This window comes from Aedes albopictus, chromosome 2, assembly GCF_035046485.1.
Source record: "Aedes albopictus strain Foshan chromosome 2, AalbF5, whole genome shotgun sequence".
Taxonomy (NCBI): domain Eukaryota; kingdom Metazoa; phylum Arthropoda; class Insecta; order Diptera; family Culicidae; genus Aedes; species Aedes albopictus.
The window spans coordinates 358121390-358141162 of record NC_085137.1 but is presented as its reverse complement, the minus strand read 5'-3'; the positions used below and the strand labels follow the sequence as shown (position 1 = coordinate 358141162).

Genomic DNA, 19773 nt, shown 5'->3' with positions numbered 1-19773 from the left:
GTCAGGCGCCGGTTGTTTACATAAGTTGCAGCGTTATTTCACAGTGATTACGAACACTTATTTAAATTCTGAATCAACTATAGAAAAGCTTAAATTTTAAGCTTTTCAAAACACTAAATAAGTTATTAAGGACAAACGTCTTGATATCCCGCTTCAACAGTGCATTAGAACTTCAGACGCACAAATCTCAAGAAGCAAGCTTCAAACAACAGTGTATTTTATTATTTTGTTCTTGCTCACTTGTAATAGGCTTAAAGTAAGAAACTCAGGTGCGTCGGTTTTGTTTACGAAGAGATTTGTGCTTTCGAAATCGTGAGTAGGTGCCAATGTCGGCCATTGTGGCGGCCATTATGGGATTCTAACGAGTCTGTCCTTAAAGCAATGCCCGCATCATCGAGAAACAGTTGAAAACGGGAATGAACCTCCGATTTTCCCAAATGTTGATGCACTTGTCTTTGAGTATACATGCAAGCGTAAACTCTGATGCTCTGTTGCACGTCATTGCCGGTGAGCATGAAAATGTTTGGATAAAACGTGGCATGATTTACAAAACAGCAGATAGCATTTGATAGAAAAAAGACATCTCTATTTTTTAAATTTTATGTATAAATGTCTCAGCTTTCAATTGATGCAAAAATTTTGAAAATCGGTTGTTGCCACCATGGTGGAAAAAAAGTTTTGGTATAAAAATCCAAGATGGCGGCCAACATAAATATGGCCGACCCAACTTTTTATAACCGTCAATAGTAGCCCTATCTTTACTCTTTTCTACAACGTTTCGAGTTATAGCAGTTCAAATGAGCCAACATTTGATCAAAATCGAGAGGTCCGCAAAAATTGTTGTGGCTCTAACTAACAAGGGGTCCATCAATTTGAATAATCAAATGCATTTCGCTTTCTTTTTTGGCAAGGACTTTCAGAAAATCGCCAGCTTAAACATTTCTAAAGACAAGGTGCAAATAGTGGGCCGGTCTCAGCGAGAATTACTTATATACAAAAAAGATTGCATTAGAGTACTTTCGACGACTTCGTTTTGCTGTATACATTCTTGAGGCAAATTCGTGGTTTAGAAGAAATTATTAAATATCTTCAAAAGTAGGGTGTCGAGCCACTTGGGTGGTGGCCGGTATTTTGAACACTTTTCTGCTTTAACTCATTGAATTTCAAACCACTTCTAGAAATTTTACGTATCTCGCCGTGTACGGAAAATCAAATCAATTGATTTATCAAAACTGACTGAGATACAGCTAAAAAGTGCCCAGAATAGATGCTGTTCATAAACCACGTAAACCACATTTTTGGCAACTAAATCGCTTGCTGTCCGAACTCACTAACGCTCGTTGGACTTTAAAAAGGGATAACATCTCTGTTCGCATTACACCGGGCAAATTTTTGGATTTGTGGATTGCCTAGAACCGAATCGACGCAGTAACGGCGCTTCGGATTTCGGAAACTTCGGTTGCCTTCTGCCGCCTCAGTTCTTCAATCCTGTATGCGGCTTCGCCGCATGGCTCGGGCTATATTTTTACTTCGCTCATTGTTTCGTATTTATTGCTAAATTTCCAATTGCTTTTTTATGTTTTTCTATTGGGAATTTTTAAATTATTTATGGAAAAATCAGATTTATTTATGGAAATTTTAAACTTTTTTGGAGGAAAAAATGTAGTTTTATATTGCAATTATTGAATTATTCGTGGAAATTCCAACATTTTGTATTGCTCAAAAATTAATTATTTATGGGAAATTTTGTAGTTTATTATTGCTCCCACCCCTTCTTCTTTATTGGCAATTTCTGATTTTGTTATGGAAAATGATCACTTTTTTATGAGTCGTTTATATTTTAGCCGCCAGACACACGCCCATCTCCCCAAAAAGTCCACGTCATTTATGAACGGATCCCTGCCGAAATGGTCTCACTTCCTCACATAACCTGTCAAAGATTTTGAGATTTCTAATTTAGCTGAAAATCTTGAAAAATGATTACCATATATGTATTTCAAAAACGTATCTTTATGCAATTTTATTTTTTCATTGTGTATGGCAAATATCTACATAATTAGAGCATGTCATCATATTTAATTATTGCTCCATGCCCCTCTAGAAAAATAAAACCTAGCCAATAAGCAAGAACAGAGTCAATCCATGTCCTAATCCTGGTCGCAATAATCAGTTTTCGAATAGGATAAGCATGTGAATGAACATGTGAGCGTCGGATTTAGGATAGTTGAAAAGTGCTGGCGACATTTTTCGCACCTCATGGAGTAGTAGTCCACGTCTATTTATTAGTATTGCCTTATTCGTTTTTCGCTTTGAATGAAAACAACTTCCCACTCAACCTGGCCAGCGCAAGAGCTAAAGATGAGTTTGGCACAAATCGCAAGCAGCTGCCGGGTCTGTATTGACAAATGATTGCGCATAAGCGAGCTGTCCGGTGGACACATGTTTCCAACGGACGACGCGACGCTGTGTGTGGGTTCTCACTTCGTTTTTCTTTGGAGAGTGAAGTGCTATGTGATTCGTTTTCCACTGAAGGGGAACATGCATATTGCTTACCCGAGTCGAACAGAATACCGAGATGTTGTGGATTGGAGTGAAGCAAAATGAGGTGTGATGTTTTTGGTTGTAAGTTTCATTTGTTATTATTTAAAGTTTTGTGCGATTGAATTTATGCAAACGTGTTTTTATGAAAACAAAAATACAAAACTTCATGTAAAATTTAGCTTGCAATACAAATTGCTAGAATTATTGTGAATATACATAAAGGCCCTTCTGACTGTTGACTGATCTGCAGATCTCACCTTCTTGATCAGTGCACCTATGTCGATCTTGGTGCCGCCATCGACCGCCATTTGGCTACCAAGATATTGGAAGCTTTCAACATTCTCCACTGATTGCCCAGCTACCGTAAAGCTGGAAGAGTTGACCGTGTTTACATCCAACGATTTGGTCTTGTTGACGTTGATTGAAAGACCTGCCGCTGAGGAGCGATTGGTAAGATCATCGAGCTTGCTCTGCATATCAGAGCGCCGTTGGGCTTGGAGAGCAACAACGTCATCAGCCAGTTCGAAGTCATTTAGGTGCTCCATGGTAATGGGCTGCCACAGCAATCCACGATTTGGTTCACGGTCACGATGAGGAACAGTAGTGGTGATAGTATACATCCTTGCTTCACTCCAGTGCACGAAAATACTCTGTACTGTGCTTCAATGAGGCCGATGATTTTTTCAGGGAGACCCTTGCACCTGAGGGATTCCCACATGTTTCCGTGATTGAGACTGTCGAAAGCTTTTTCGCAATCAATGAACACCAGGTTGAGAGACTCTTGGAATTCATTGATTTGCTCCAGGATGATACGGAGCATGACAATATGGTCCACACAGGATCGTCCGGCACGGGATCCTGCTTGCTGTCGTTGGAGAGTTGCGTCAATCTTCTCCTGTATCCGGTTAGAGATCACTTTGCAAAGCACTTTGAGAACGATACACAGTAACATGATGTCCCGCCAATTATCGCATACAGTCAGGTCACCCTTTTTGGGCACCTTTACGCCTTGCATACAGTTGGCCGGAAATGTTCGTGGTATGTATTGTAGAATAATTGATGCAGTAGTTGTGCGGATACCGCGGGTCATCTTTAAGCATCTCAGCTGATATGCGATCGACCCCTAGGGCCCTGTTCGACTTCATGCTATGGATGGCTGTTTCTATCTCCTGCACTGATGGAGCTTCGGTGTTGACACGGGTAATGCGTCGAACCCTTGGCGGATCATGCTGAGGTGTTGATAGCGTGACCAACACTTGAAAGAGGTTTGCAAAGTGCTCGAACCAGCGTTTCAACTGATCAGCTGGGTCGGTCAGTAGCTGTCAAGACGTCTCTTTCACGGGCATCGTAGCGTTCATCTTGGTCCTGCTAAGGCGACGCGACGTCGCGACGTGAGACATCGTAGAGGAGACGGATGCCGCCTGTGTTTGCGGCTTTCTCGTCTTCGTCGGCTAGGGAGTCCACCCACGCTCTTTTGCCCCGTCTACAAGAGCGTTTCACTTCCTTCTCGAGCGCCGAATAGCGCTGACGGGCTACGACGTTGGCTCCTCGTGTTTTCGCTCGCTCTATCACGGCTTTGGCGTTCCTTCGCTCCTCTATCTTCCTTCAGGTATCATCTGTGAACCACTGGTTTCTTCCGGTGCGTAGCTCACCCAAATTATTCTCGCCGGTGGCGATGAAGGCGTTCTTGATGGCGCTCCATAGATCTTCTACGCTTCCACCTTCTGCAATATTCACAGCACGGTTCTCTAGCTCCTCCATGAAGGAACTTTTCACTGCAGCGTCTTCCAGTCGGCGTGTGTTGTGTCGGCGCCCGATTTTCTCCTCCTGTCGCTGGATCATAGGAATGCGCAGTCGGATCTCGCCGGTTAGGAGATGATGGTCGGACGCAATGTCGGCTCTACGTTTTTTCGCATATCAAGAAGGCTCCGTCTCCATTTTCGGCTGATGCAGATGTGACCGATTTTATTTTTCGTGACGCCATCACAGCTAACCCATGTCACTTTGTGCACTGATCGATGAGGAAAGAGCGATCCTGTCATTGTTGGCACAAAACTGCAAAACAGCTAACCTTTCTCACTCATTTCTCGGAGACCATGGCGTCCCTGGACGGGCTCATAGTCCGAGTCGTCGGAACCATCCTTCGCGTTGAAGTCACCCATGAGGATCTTGATATCACCTTTCGGAATCTTGTCCACGACAGCATTCAGTTGACTGTTCTCTTTGTCTTGCAATTCGGCAGCATCGGTTGGTGCGTAATATTGGATCATGGTAAAGTTTCGAACCCGTGTTCTAAATCTGGCTACAATTATCCTCTCTTTAATAGGTTCCCACTTCATGAGCGCAGCGTGGGCGTGAGCGCTGTAACCAACTCCACGGTGGCGAGGAGCGTGTTCACCTCGTAGTCCAGAGTATAGCAGAATTTGACCCGACGCCAATCTGTGTTTTCTAAAGTTCAGCCAACTGACTTCGCTCAGTCCTAGGATCCCAAGCTTCATACGGCAGGCCTCATTGGCTAGTTGTGCCAGTTTACCTAGCTGGGTTAGCGTTAATACATTCCAAGTTCCAATTTTTGTCCGTTGTTTCGCGCTAAAAGTAGTTGCCGTTGAATCAGTTCATAATCTTTCATTTTCAGTTTCTGATGATATTGATGGTTCAATCGCCGCGAATTGATGTGTTGGTGGTTCATCGATTGTTTTCGGCGAAAAAATAATAAAACTGTTGTTTTGCCAGATTGTCCGGACGTTTCGGTCGATTTTACTAGCCTTCGACCATGTGTAGAATTAGAAACTAGTTAAAATACACAAAAATAAAAACAAAAAAAAAAAATGGCCTTCGACCATCTTCTGCGGACTAATCTTCTAGTCGTTTTTCACTATTGGACGTAAAGTAATGGTCGTCCAATAGTGAAAAACGACTAGAAGATTAGTCCGCAGAAGATGGTCGAAGGCCATTTTTTTTTGTTTTTATTTTTGTGTATTTTAACTAGTTTCTAATTCTACACTTGGTCGAAGGCTAGTAAAATCGACCGAAACGTCCGGACAATCTGGCAAAACAACAGTTTTATTATTTTTTCGCCGAAAACAATCGATGAACCACCAACACATTTTCAGTTTCTGTAACGTTTTTTTTTTTAGTTTTGGAAACAGTAGGTGGTTGGCCTAAGGTCCCTATCCACCATGGTTGGGGGCTGTCCATAAACCACGTGGCCAATGGGGGGGGGGGGTGGTGGGATTCGGCCAATGACCATTTTGTATGGACAAATAAAAAAATTTTATGGACTAATGACCACGCGGGGGGGTTGAAAAGTCCCAAAAAAATGACCACGTGGTTTATGGACAGCCCCTTGGGCTGCCACCTTAGGTAGAGAGCTTCCGGTGGAGGAGCATTTCATACTCAGCCTCTGGATGCCAGAAGAGACGCTGTTTGAGCCGCACCTCCTTGGTGAACAGACGCTCGAGACGTACCTCCTCAATCTAGCTGAAGTTAGAAGGACAACAGTGCCGAGGCTGCACTACCAGCTAAGCACACAACTCTTAACTAGCGGTCTTTGTCATCGCTTGACCCGTGGAAGCATGAGGTAGGAACTTGTGAGGACCAGAGCTATGTTGGACGCTCTCCTTTTCGACTCACCGTTTTACAACCCCTTTGTGAAGTAGAAAAATAAATACAGTCGAGACTCTTATAAGATCACTGCTCGGGGGGCGCAATAGGATTCCGCTTAACCCTTCAGCGAGAGCGCTGTTGTAAAAAGTACAACACCACCAAAAAACCTCGCTTTCTGTATACAGCGCGAGCACGGTGCAGTTTCGGTTGCTTGATGGCGCGCGTCCTGGAAGGTTAATAGGAGACTAAGAGCTTATGGGATTTCGGTTTTTTGGGGGTGTAGCATATTATCTCGGGAGTGCTAAGAGATAGCACAATACTTTCTTCGGCAAAGTTTTAGGGCTCGATAAGATCTACCATTTAGAACTTTGGTTCATATGATTAGTTGGCAACTTGGCCGCTAGAGGGACCATCAACAGTTTGATGCTAAATTGCACTACAGGAACCATATCAGGTTGTCAAGCAAACGTTACGATATGCGACAGCTCAAGACCCTGATAATTTGGAAGGATAGTGAGCGATTCCAAGCAACAGCATCAAAATTAAGGAAAATTTTTAATTCATGATTTTCTATTGAACTGAAACTTTGCACAGTTTTTCAGTTCCATCTAAATCGCCATTTTTCGATATCAAATTTTTATTTAGAGCCACGACTAACTTTTCAAAAGGGTGTATGTGAAAATGGTTCAAAAATATTCAAAAATATGCACAGCAAAAACGGATTGTTCGATTGTTATGAATTTTTCAGCAAAGTTAGATAGCTAAATGGTGATTTCTAAGAAAATATACACTGTGAAAAAAAATCTATTTTATCATTGAAAAACATCATTTTTGTCACAAAAACTCAAATATCTCAAAACCCTATCTTTTTACCAACTTGAATTTTTTAGGGAAAACGGTCCATTGTATTAGCAATCTACCATAAAAATTTGGTGATGGTAAACTAATAAACAAAAAAGTTATAACATTTCAAAAATTTCACAATTTTTACATTTAGTAAAAAAAATTTTTCTGTGTAAATTATTTCGGCCGGGAATCGCGATTTGATGCTGATTTTATTGTTCAGCAAAGTTAGATAACTAAATGGCGATTCCTAAGAAAATATACACTGTGAAAAAAATCTTTTTTAACATTAAAAAATATCATTTTTGTCACAAAAACTCAAATATCTCAAAACCCTATCTTTTTACCAACGTAATTTTTTAGAGAAAACGGTCCATTGTATTAGCAATCTACCATGAAAATAAACAAAAAAGTTATGACAATTCAAACATTTCACAATTTTCACATTTAGTAATAATTTTTTTTAGTGTAAATTATTTCGGCCGGAAATTGAAGTTTGATGCTGATTTTATTGTTAATGGCCTTGCGTGAGTAAAACAAGTTGTTTTTATTATATATTATATATACATATAATATAATATACTATGTACCGTAATGTTCCGATTTTATCACGCCCTCCTCGCATTAGTCGTTTATTCATTAATTTGCTGTTACATTTGAGGACAAGTGTTTTCCCTCTTCTTCAAGATGAATGTTGAAAGCGTGTTTTGCAACGTTAAAAATATTGAAATGGGTATAGATGTTGAAGAATATTACAGGGCATTTTTGAAAAGGGGCGTAATTAAATTGTTTAAACAGATGTTGCTGATGGCAATTTCTCAGTTGTTGTCGTTTTCGAACTTCCTGCGCCCTGCTTTACCGATGATATACAGATGGCACGTTTGTCAAATTCTAGATGGCAGGACGTGCAAATGCGTAATTTTGTACACAATGTGGACATTTGGGCATAACCAGTCTCTTTCAGTTTATCTATGGTGCTTTCGGTGAGATTTCGTAACTCTTTTGAACATTTTTTTTTCATCAAACGGTCTACAAGAGAGCGTTGAGTTGAAGACCTTTGAGAAAGCGACTGTTCATCTTGTTCGTTAGATTATAATAAACAAAATCACTTATTAATTTTAACTTACTTGTTTGGTGTTGGTGGCTGAAGAAAAAAAATACTATACAATTTTTAATATTCATAGCGGTAGTATTTTTTTGTTTTTTTTCGTGAGCATTGTCAGATATGTATACAGACAAACAAACGTAACACTGGCGAAATTTTCATTGACCACGCCTTCAACGATCATTTTGAATCTTGGTTGTGGCTTTCATAACAAGAAGAGCGCCCATCGTTTTTCTTTGCGTTTGACGTTTCACACTAGCGCCTTCTGATGACGATATTGCACAACGCAGTGTTTCGTGAAACATTTCCACCAGGTGGTGATAGTGTGAACTGGGCGATGAATTTTCACTAAAATTGTTCTAGGCGTTTCGTCTGTTTGTCTGTGGTATGTACCTCTTATGCATTTGTTGTTGTTGAAGTTACTCGCATTCTTCCGATCATAAAGTCTGTTCTCTACACACTTAATTTTGATTACCGAGTTCGGTAATTTTTTGACGAGATTAAAACTGCTGAGCACCGAACTCGTTCAGCAAAAATGCATTGTTTACCTTTTCCATACGATTTTGACAGTTGTTTTACTGAGCCTCAGTAAAATCGATTACCGAAACTACCGAGATCGTACTGCTGTTCTAATCTCGTCAAAAAAGTACCGAATAGGCAATTCAGAAATAAGTGTGTAAGAGGGATTTTTTTTGCGGATAAACTAGACGTATACGCGTATAAAAAAACTTTTATTATACAGCTTTTGTCTTAAAAATAAATTCAATTCCATTTTCCTTATAATCAACAGCTTTTCAACACTATCAAGGGATTTTTTCACCAGTCACGTACAATAAAAAGTATGACAATCTCAATATTTTTGATCACAACACTGGATCGCGTCTAAGTTTCAAAAAGATACTATAGTAATTACGAATAATCAAACTAAAGTATCATGAAAACAACTTGTATAATTCAGGCGGTAGCCTTTACAATAAAATCAGCATCAAAATATAATTCTCGAAATAATTTACACAGAAAAAAAATTTTTTTTGTTACTAAATGTAAAAATTGTGAAATGTTTGAAATGTCATAACTTTTTTGTTTATCAGTTTACCATCACCAAAATTTTATGGTAGATAGCTGATATAATGGGCCATTTCCCCTAAAAAATTGAAGTTGGTAAAAAGATAGGGTTTTGAGATATTTGAGTTTTTGTGACAAATATCATATTTTTTCAAAGTAGAAAAAGAAATTTTTTACAGTGTATATTTTCTAAGGAATCATCATTTAGTTATCTAACATTGCTGAAAAATTTATAACAATCGAACAATCCGTTTTTGCTGTACAGCTTTTAGAATATTTTAGAACTATTTTCGCATACACCCTTTTGAAAAGTTAGTCGTGAGTGAATATGAAGGTTTAATATCAAAAAATGGCGATTTATATGAAATTGAAAAACTGTGCAAAGTTTCAGATATTTTTGAAATGGTCGCTCAGGATCGACTGACATGACTCCGTGGAATTCCTCTAGTGTCTTCGGGAAAGTTGTTGGGTACGCCAATAACTTACTGAAGATGAGTTGCGAAGTTCGAAATTCCTCCACTAAGCGGCGCTAGTGAGCAAGAAAATTTTCAAAACCTCATATCTCAGAATCCCGATAACTTAGGAAGTTGGTGTCTTCGGCAAAGTTGATCAGTATGACATAAACTTACATAAAAATAAATACTTGTTTCGCAATTCTGCCACTAGGCGGCGCTAGTGAACATGTAAATTTTCAAAACCTCATATCTAAGAATCACGATAACTTAGAAAGTTGGTGTATTCGGCAAAGTTGATCAGTATGACATAAAAATACTTAAAAATAAACACTTGTTTCAAAATTCTGCCACTAGGAGGCGCTAGTAAACATGCAAATTTTTGAAATCCCATAGCTCAAAATGCTAATAACTCAGAAAGTTGGTGTCTTTAGCAATGTTGATCAGTTCGCAATTCTCCCACAAGGCGGCGCTAGTGAACTTGCAAATTTTAGAAATATCATAGCTCAGAAGATTGTGCGATATTTGCCAGAAAACCATTCGTCAGAATGCCATTGGCCAGAAAGACATTTGGCAGAAAATACCATTTCCCAGAAAACCGTTTGCCATAATGTACCATTCCCCAGAAAGTACCATTTCCCAGAAATTTTCCAAAGTTCTCAATCCAGAAGTGTTCCCCATCTAAGACTGTTCGCAATGCTGTTTTATTTTGTATGGCGAGTTTTAAAACTCCCTAATGATGATAGTTTAAAACATCCTTTTTAAAAATAAATCGTTTTTTTTTATTTGTATGGGATCGATTAGCCCATGATAACTATTGTAAAAATGTAAAATTTTATTTTTGTTCAGATTTATATGCAAAGTTAATTAGGAACTGATGTAAGAGCAAACAAGAAATGATTTTAAAGTAACTTTTAAAGAAAAGCCTATAGTTTGAAGAAGGGCAAATCACTCTGAAATAAAAAATTCATATGAACTCATACTTTTCAAACTTCACATAACATTAAATCTTTTATGTTATTCAATTATATTATTCCGCACAACAGCTTATTTTTTCAATTAGAACATTTCCACAAATTTGTCTTGTGGACAAGTTGTTCATGATGTGGATCCAATCGATTAATTATTATTTTGACGGAATTTGATCAATACTCATCAAAGATTTTCCTTTCTTCAACACATGGGATGTTCTTTCCAGCTTTTACTGATATGGAATTTTTAGCTTTACTTATATTTTTCAAAGATTTCCTTCTTTCATTTGAAAGAAATTTTTAATTTTAATAAAAATAACATGATCACTTAAATAATAATTTTTGTGCCAAACAGCAAAATTACCAGGAATTGTTGATCACACACCTAAGTCAATCGAATACCATAAACAAAAACCTTTTGGAAGCAATGAGTAAAATACACAGAAATAATAACTTAAGTGACGGTTTTACCTACCATTAACCTGACTGTCGCTGCCCGAAATGCAGTACCCCCAATATCACAAGCTTGAATGTACCATTAGGCCAAATATCACTTGATCAAATGCTATAAACAGCTTGTTCTTGAGGAAATTAATGCTAATAATTCCAGCAGATTTTTTTCCTTCTTTTAATCATCTGCTGTTCTTTCTAGATGAATTTCTTAGTTTATTTGCGTCATTTTTAACCAATATATTTCCTTATCACGGTGATTCTAACATGTAAGCTTAACATATTTGGGCTTATGATATTATGGCTAATGGCGCTCCGGCTACTGTTATAGAATCTTCATATCATTGGTGTTAGGGCATTCGGCTGAAGGCCGTTGGGTCGAATGTCATTTGGTCGAAGTTCATTAGGCCAAAAAGTTATTTTGCCGAATGGCCATATTTTTTCGTCTTCTCCTTTTATGCTGTCAAAATAATTGTTGAAGTTGGAGCTACAGTATTTTACCCATGAATCTTTCTTTTTTTAAATATTGGAACAATAAATTTATGCCAAAAACTAGTCTTACAATGAAACTAGAAAGAACAGCCTGTGTTTAGAAGAAGGAAAAATTCACTATTTGAACTAGAGAGAATAGTTTCGTTGTAGAAAAATAGTTTTCTGCACCGAAACCGTTGATGTTCAACTAGTGAATTTTGCCTTCTTTTAAACATAGGCTGTTCTCCTTAGTTAGTAAGACTAGATTTTGACATTAATAGTTGATTGTGGTAAAACAATAAGGCAATATTAATATTGTAGAAGTATCAGCAAATTATTGGAAAACCGAACAAATTTAAAAAACCGTTCCGATTCCTGCTCCATAACCACTGAATTGCGATTCGTGATCATCATTCAACACATTGACCATTGGACTTCGTAATGGACATCGGTCAGCAGTATTTCCACCATACCAGATGTTTGTGGACCTATGCACTTATAGCATAGTCTTGCGCTTAGTATCATACAGGCGTATCTGCAATGATCGATTTCTCTGCATCGATTTTCTCTTTGTTGAATAACTACCGGTGAATCATTTCCAATTGTCGTCCTTTATCGAAACAAACCAAGAGATTATCCTACACAGATCGAAAAAAGAATGTAAAATTCTGTGACATATGATGCACATGTTTGGAGCGTGGAATATCACAGAAGTTTACTTGACATATCATGTAAAAGTCATACAATTTCATGTAAACTTCCATTATATGTCATGTAATTCAGCATGACTCTGAGTATGTACATGACATATAACACAAATTTACATGATATATCATATAAACTATCATAACACTAAGTTTACACGACTACAATTAAGTTTATATGATGTGTAAATATCATTATTTTTATCTGTGTAGCAGTGAACATATTGAATTATTGTAAAAGATTGAAACTAACGACATTTTTTATGTTAATGGACTGAAATATATCCACCAAATTCTCACAATTACATATTTAGTTTCAATTAATTCTTAGAAAATGAAGAAAATTTCTATTTGCCCGAAAGTACCATTTGCCAGAATGTACCAATCCCCAGAATTCAATATTTAATATACAATTCTGGGGATCGGTACATTCTGGCAAATGGTACTTTCGGGCAAATAGTATTCTGGAAAATGGTACATTCTGGCAAATGGTTTTCTGGCGTTTGTCATTCTGGCGAATGGTTTTCTGGCGAACGGTTTTCTGGCAAATATCGCACAATCAGCTCAGAGTCCTGATAATTTAGAAAGATGGTTTCTTCACCAACATTGACCAGTGTGACATAGACTTACATAAAACGGAAACCTTGTTTCGCAATTCTGCCACTAGGCGGCGCTAGTGAACTTGCAAATTTTAGAAATTTTATTGCTCAGAATCCTGATAACTTAAGAAGATGGTGTCTTCGGCAAAGTTGATCAGTATGACATAGACTTGCACAAAATGGGACACTTGTGTCAGAATTGTGCCACTAGGTGGCACCAGTAAACATGCAAATTTTGAAAATCTCATAGCTCAGAATTCAGAATCTTGAAGAGACTGTATTATTCATCGATGAGATACTTGCTTTGAAATTCTGCCCCTGGGCACCATGCACATTTTATTAATTGTATACCTTGATGTCAGTCGGACTCGAAAGGAATCCTCCGTGGAACTTTTTTAGAGTATGCCAGTTGAAACTACTAGACGAATTAAAAGAATTAAAAAATTAAAGAATTTCGAAACAAGTGTTTATTTTTGGGACAGAGGCGAACCATCCAAGGGCTGAAAGTCTCTTAAATAAAGACAAATCAATCAATCAATCAACAATTGTTTATTTTTATGTAAGTTTATGTGATTCTGATCAACTTTGCCAAAGACACCAACTTTTTAAGTTATCGGGGGGAGCGGTACCAGTTTTGCTGAGCCGAAAAACCCCAAAAAGTCGTAAAAATACGAAAAAAAAAGACCGGTAAACGCCGCCTAGTGGCAGAATTTTGAAACAAATGTTTATTTTTATGTAAGTTTATGTCAATCTGATCAACTTTGCGGAAGACACCAACTTTCTAAGTTATCGGGACTCTGAGCTATGAGATTTCTAAAATTTGCATGTGCACAAGCGCCGCCAAGTGGCAGAATTGCGAAACAAGTATTTATTTTTATGTAAGTTTATGTCATTCTGATCAACTTTGCCAAAGACATCAATTTTCTAAGTTATCGGGGGGAGCGACACTAGTTTTGCTAAGCCGAAAACCCCAAAAAAAAGTAAAAAAAAAGACGAAAAAACCCGGTAAACGCCACCTAGTGGTAGAATGTTGAAATAAGTGTTTATTTTTATGTAAGTTTATGTCATACTGATCAACTTTGCCAAAGACATCAACTTCCTAAGTTATCAGGATTCTGAGCTATGAGATTTCTAAAATTTGCATATTCACTAGCGTCGCCTAGTGGCAGAATTGGGTTGTTTAGTGAATAAAATGCTGCTATTTTCTATATCCATTTCGAAAGAACTTATTTTTCTGAGTATAACGTGATTTTATTGAGTTCCAATACCTTTGTTTTGATGATTAAATTAACAAAACAATTTTAATTTCCGTGGATAGAATGACAGTTCAATCGTTTAAATGACAGTTCGGCCCGAACAAAAAATTTTCCCCATACAAACTTTAAATGCATTTTAAAAATACTTCCCGGACTCCAAAAATTATGAAATTTTGGATCTCGACTAAGTTATGGGCGGAGATTCCAATTATGAAATAATCCGGATACCCCTAAAGAACCCAATTGCGAAACAAGTATTTATTTTTATGTAAATTTATGTCATTCTGATCAACTTTGCCAAAGACACCAACTTTCTAAGCTATTGGGGGGAGCGACACTAGTTTTGCCAAGCCGAAAAACCCCAAAAAAACCGAAAAAAGACGAAAAAACCGGTAAGCGCCACCTAGTGGCAGAATTTTGAAACAAGTGTTTCAAGTGCTCACTAGCGCCGCCCAGTGGAGGAGTTTCGAACTTCGCAACTCATCGTCAGTAAGCTATTGGCGTGGCCAACAACTTTCCCGAAGACACTATACTTCCAAATTCTCAGGGTTTTGAGCTGTCGCATATCGTAACGTTTGCTTGACAACCTGATATGGTTCCTGTAGTGCAATTTAGCATCATCCTGTTGATGGTCCCTCTAGCGGCCAAGTTGCTAACTAATCATATGAACCAAAGTTCTAAATGGCAGATCTTATCAAGCCCTAAAACTTTGCCGAAGAAAGTATTGCGCTAACTCTTGACACACCCGAGATAATAGGCCACACCCCCAAAAAGCCGAAATCCCATAAACTCTTAGTCTCCTATAACGCTCACCCCTGTCTAGTAAGGAGTTCGTTTAATAGGAGTCCTTTTAATAGGAATTCGTTTAGTAAGAGACTCGACTATATAGGTATATAGGGTCATTTGTTTTCATCCCAACATTCCATGTTACGGTATGTACTATTGTATGAGTTGTTACACCAACCAACATATCCTGAATACAGTCCTGTGTATCGATGAAAATTCCCCACATTTCCCGTGCTCGATATTCCCGTTCTCGTGGAGGGGAAACATTGAAAGGGCGCTCACCGGAAAACTACTTCGGCAGGGAAAATGCACCTACCACATGGTCGGTCGGCTTCGTTTACGAGCGCGCGCGGAATTTCCAACGTGCGGGTTTCTGCCATTGTCATTGTCTGATGCGGTGCGGTGTTGGTTATCATCCTTCGTTCTCGTCCTCGCGCGTCGCATGGTGAGTTCCCGTCGCGTTGGTGGAGATAGAGCAAAGCAGACACGGGAAAATATGCGGCGGCGGCGGCTAGTCGAGCACGACGACGACTTGGTACTCCTAACGGCTGGTCCTTTTATTGCGGACCCTTATCAATTTTATGTATCCGCTTGAATGCAGTTGCCGAGCGCAAGCCGTCGCGTCAACATCGGAATTTTTGGAACCCGGCTTCCCGGGGTTGGAGTGCTTTTGGTTTAACTTTTTTGGGGCAGTGAAGCTTGAAGTGGTGCATTGTTTGGGTGGAATTAGTAGGAAGTGGGAGGAAAAGACTGGACCCCACGGCTGGGACATTATGTAATAATTAATTTCAATTACGAACTAATTAAATTAAGCCGGGAAAGCAGTAAATTTCAATGTTGTTGCAAATACTTAAATAAAAACTTTCTCTGCTGCGTCGGTCGAATTTAGGATTCGTTTCCCGTAGGATTACATTGTGTCATTTGGGGGGATTATCCTTGTGCTGGCAGACCGAAGATCGCCGTTTAATGTCCCAATGGGAAAGTTTTCACCGTACAATCGAAGCAATTAATTTGCATCGTAAACAAGCGTGTGCATCCACAAAGTGCATCCCAAACCACGGAATGAATAATAGTGCGGCTTGAGTGTTATTCGAGCATGGTAGAATCCACCGAATGCAGAACACGGTCGGAGTGGGAGGCGAAAATAAAACGGGTCTAGTTCATCAAATTTAACAATGCCTCTTCCGGAGGTTGAGACTGCATTGCATTGATGGGATCCGACAGTGCAGTGCGGTGCCAATGAAGAGGCACGGCCAATGTTCAGTCAGATGCAAGGCTGCCAAGAGAAGGTGAGTTTTCAATTGGTGCAGTTTGGAGCAGGACGATTGCGATAAGGACGCTCGCTGCATTGTGGATTGTGTGTTTATATGGAAGGATTACGGGTTGCAGTCGAAGCGTGAAACATCGACTAGCAAATTGAAACGTGAACCGGAACGCAGTGCTTCGGTGTTATGTTTGGTGATTTATGAAAATAAATATTGAATAATTTGGTGCGTTTGGGATGTACGATGAATTTTAACGAGTTTGATGTGCAGAAATGGATGTGAATGAGGTAAGTGGAATTATAATATGAATTCTAAGAATAATGGAATAGTATAAACTAGTGTATTTGACCTATAGAGGACGTCATAGGAGCTGTTATTGGCTCTTAAACCATTAAGAGAATTCGGGGTATAATGAACAGCGTTGATTTAAATTCTATCAGAAAATATCGGAATACAGGAACTTATATATAAAAATGCAGTGGCATACGTGGGACCGCGCATAACTTGCGAACGGAAGGTCCGATTTTAGTCGTCTTAGTTTTGTTCTGTTAGTTTTCACCCAAGGAAGGTTTATAAGCCAAAAAACATGGAAAAATTGAGAGTTTTTGAAAATCGATCTTCCATACATTTTGTGACCGGGGACTTGGTCTTGGCTAGAAACTTGAAACGTCAAAAACGCAGTAGGCAAGACAAAGTTTGCCGGGTACAGCTAGTAAATTATAAACGCCTTGAAATATTTGAAAATTTTAGAAAAAAAATCACGTGTGAACAACTGATAATAAATTAAATCATAGACAGAAAAGTCTCGTATTTTTGAAGCGCGTTCCAATAAATGATTGAAAAAGAACACATACCAAACACAAAACAAAAATATCCGCACCTGTATTCAGATTCGACTTTCAAAATGAATGCCTTTGAAAATATGTTATATTTTTTAATATATTTTTATTGTAATTACTTCATTCCATCATCCTGTATGGGCGTTATAAGAATTATCAAACATTACCCTCAAACGTTGTAGACCTAAGATTTTATTGCATGGAGTGTTTTGGAGAATTGTTCTTGTAAGCAAACATGTTTAGTTAGATCAGTCTAGTGGTTATGAAAGCGACGGAAGATAGTAAAATAACACTGTCTCTTGTATCAACTTGAAGGGTTTCAAACATGGTTTCAACTATTCACTAGTTTTTGGAAATACGCCTTCTTTGGGAATCACTGGGCTACATCTATTCTCAATCAGTGGTGTCATCGAGATCACGTGCAGAAAAAGTTACATTTGCCATTTTTGGAATTGTTTTTCTATTGATATATTGTAAAATAGAAAATCTTTCTTCTATATGATTTTTTTTGCAATATTTACAATGAATTAATTTTATGTAGATAAGACTACGATAAAGAGGTGTTTTTACAGGACATCCCAAATTCGTTTCAAAACATTCATTTGTTAAGTATATGGGATGCTTTATAGTTACAATTTCTGAAAAAAAAAATATTTTTATCGTCGGTTTTTTGGGCTTAACGAATTTCAATGCAAGCTTTTGAACAAATGTAAACCATGCAAAAATATATTCTCTTAAAAACGTCCATGTTTTAAAAACTGTTTAAAAACATTGTTAGATGCTTAGGAACCAATATTCAAAAAGTGGCATATGTCAATAGGTTTTAAGATTGATAAATAAATAACTTTATGCAATTCAGTATCATAATTTATGTTTTAAGCAACTCATTTTGGTATCATAATAGTCAATTTTTCCGAACTAGTTCATTATGCAACTGAAATGAGTTGCATAATGAAAAATAGTTATATAATGTTCATAATGCAACTCATTTGAGTTGCATTATGAACATTATGCAACTCAAATGAGTTGCATTATGAAAAAAATCATTGCAAAAAATTTTGTATGGAACTCGTTGCAAAACTCGATTTTTCAGCACTCTTCGTATTTATCCAACTCGGCAAGCCTCGTTGGATAAATGTACGACTCGTGCTGAAAAAATCAACTTTTTGCAACTCGTTACATAAATAACTATTACACTGATTGAATAAAATAAATCGAAATAATGTCTTCATAATGCAGACTCATTAACCTTCATTTGTATTTAACACAAACTTGTAGTGTTTGAAAACAGTTTTATCCTTCTAACATTATGAAAATGTTTATTGATCACACCCTAAAATTTTCAGTAAATGTCCCATATTTTAAAAGACAATGCCCTCTCTTACTTTTCTGAATCATAATGGAATCTTCAGGCACATTGTCCAGCTAAGGAAGTGATATTTTTGAAATAAAATATGATTGAATATGACAGTGAGTAATTTAACAAAAATACTACCTTAAAAAACGGCCCCTAAAGCGAGGACGTTTTATACATCCTCATGCTTGACGTTATATTTTGAAAGGTATATGAATCGAATCGATCAATTGCTAGATTGGGGTCTCGACTATATTATCCAATAAATACATGCGAGATTTATCGCTTGGAAGCAGGTGAACAATGCCTTTGAAAACTTTTGCCTTTTTATGGGCATACTGTAAAAAAGTCTAGAAAAAGTATGATATGAAAAATTTCTTTTTTGTAATTGCGTTGCGTTCTCCCGTACTTTGCACTCGCGGTTGTAACGTTAAAACGGCCTACTTTTCTTCACTAAAACAAAAGTGCCGAATAGTACTACTTTTCGGCACTCTTAAGAGTGCTGAAAAGTAGCATTTTTCGGCACCTTTGCCAGAACCCACTATCCGATAACTTGCGAGGCTACCGTAGACACAGCTGCTACTTCTATTGTTCGTGCAGTTGAAAATCGGAATTTTTGACACGCGAAAATTTATTTTTCTCCTAAACCGTGTGTTGGACGTACGTCGGGCACAGTGCGCTGGATAGAGGGCCAGGTCCACGTATGGATTTTGAGAAAATTCGATTGTCGGGTGTGGGGAAACTTCGAGTTTCGACCGCGACGACAATACATCCTCTGATGAGCTCGAATCTGAATCAGGACTATCCAGATTCAGATTAAGACTACAGATTAGGCGTAAAAGCAGTGGCTGAAGCAACTTTTGGTCTTGCCCATGGTGCGGTATGACGACGACGGGAGTTTGCAAATTTCTGACCCGAGCAGAAGGGAATAACAACAGCATAAGGAGCTGTGTTATTTGGGCAAAAGAACTGAATAATAAAATTGATTATTTCTAAGTTATTACCATAACATATTGTGTAATAAACTTGTCTGTCATAAGCGGCAAAATAACATATTCCATAACTAAAGAATGTTCCTGGGAAACCATTTTAATAACTTGTTTTGTTAGTTTCAATAACCACTTAACAACAATGAATTCGGAAAATATTTCATTAACAAATTTTGTTATTGATAATAATCGGAGAGCAGAATTTGCTATGATATCAAATTCGTTACTGAATAAGTTATAATACTTATTATATAAAATTATTCGCTTTGTCTCACAAACCCGCCAATAACATGAAGTTCATCACTCTGACGTAAGAAATATTTTCAAATGATTGTAAAATACTATACAGCTTTTCATTAATTTTAAGAGATTTGAAATCGCAAGATAACCGAACTCAGATACGACGAGCTGCGATTTCCACCTGCAATTTATAAACTGTTATACTTTAATTGTTTTTGGAGCACGGTTTTGAAATCA

General features: G+C 37.9%; 1 long non-coding RNA gene across 1 annotated transcript in view; it reads left to right on the top strand.

The window, feature by feature from the left end:
- Window positions 1–15353: 15353 nt before the first annotated feature.
- Window positions 15354–19773, top strand: part of LOC134288324 (uncharacterized) — a 267911-nt gene continuing 263491 nt past the window's right edge. The window contains exon 1 of the long non-coding RNA XR_009997901.1: window positions 15354–16401. This is a non-coding gene — a long non-coding RNA (uncharacterized LOC134288324). The remainder of the gene's footprint in view (window positions 16402–19773) is intronic.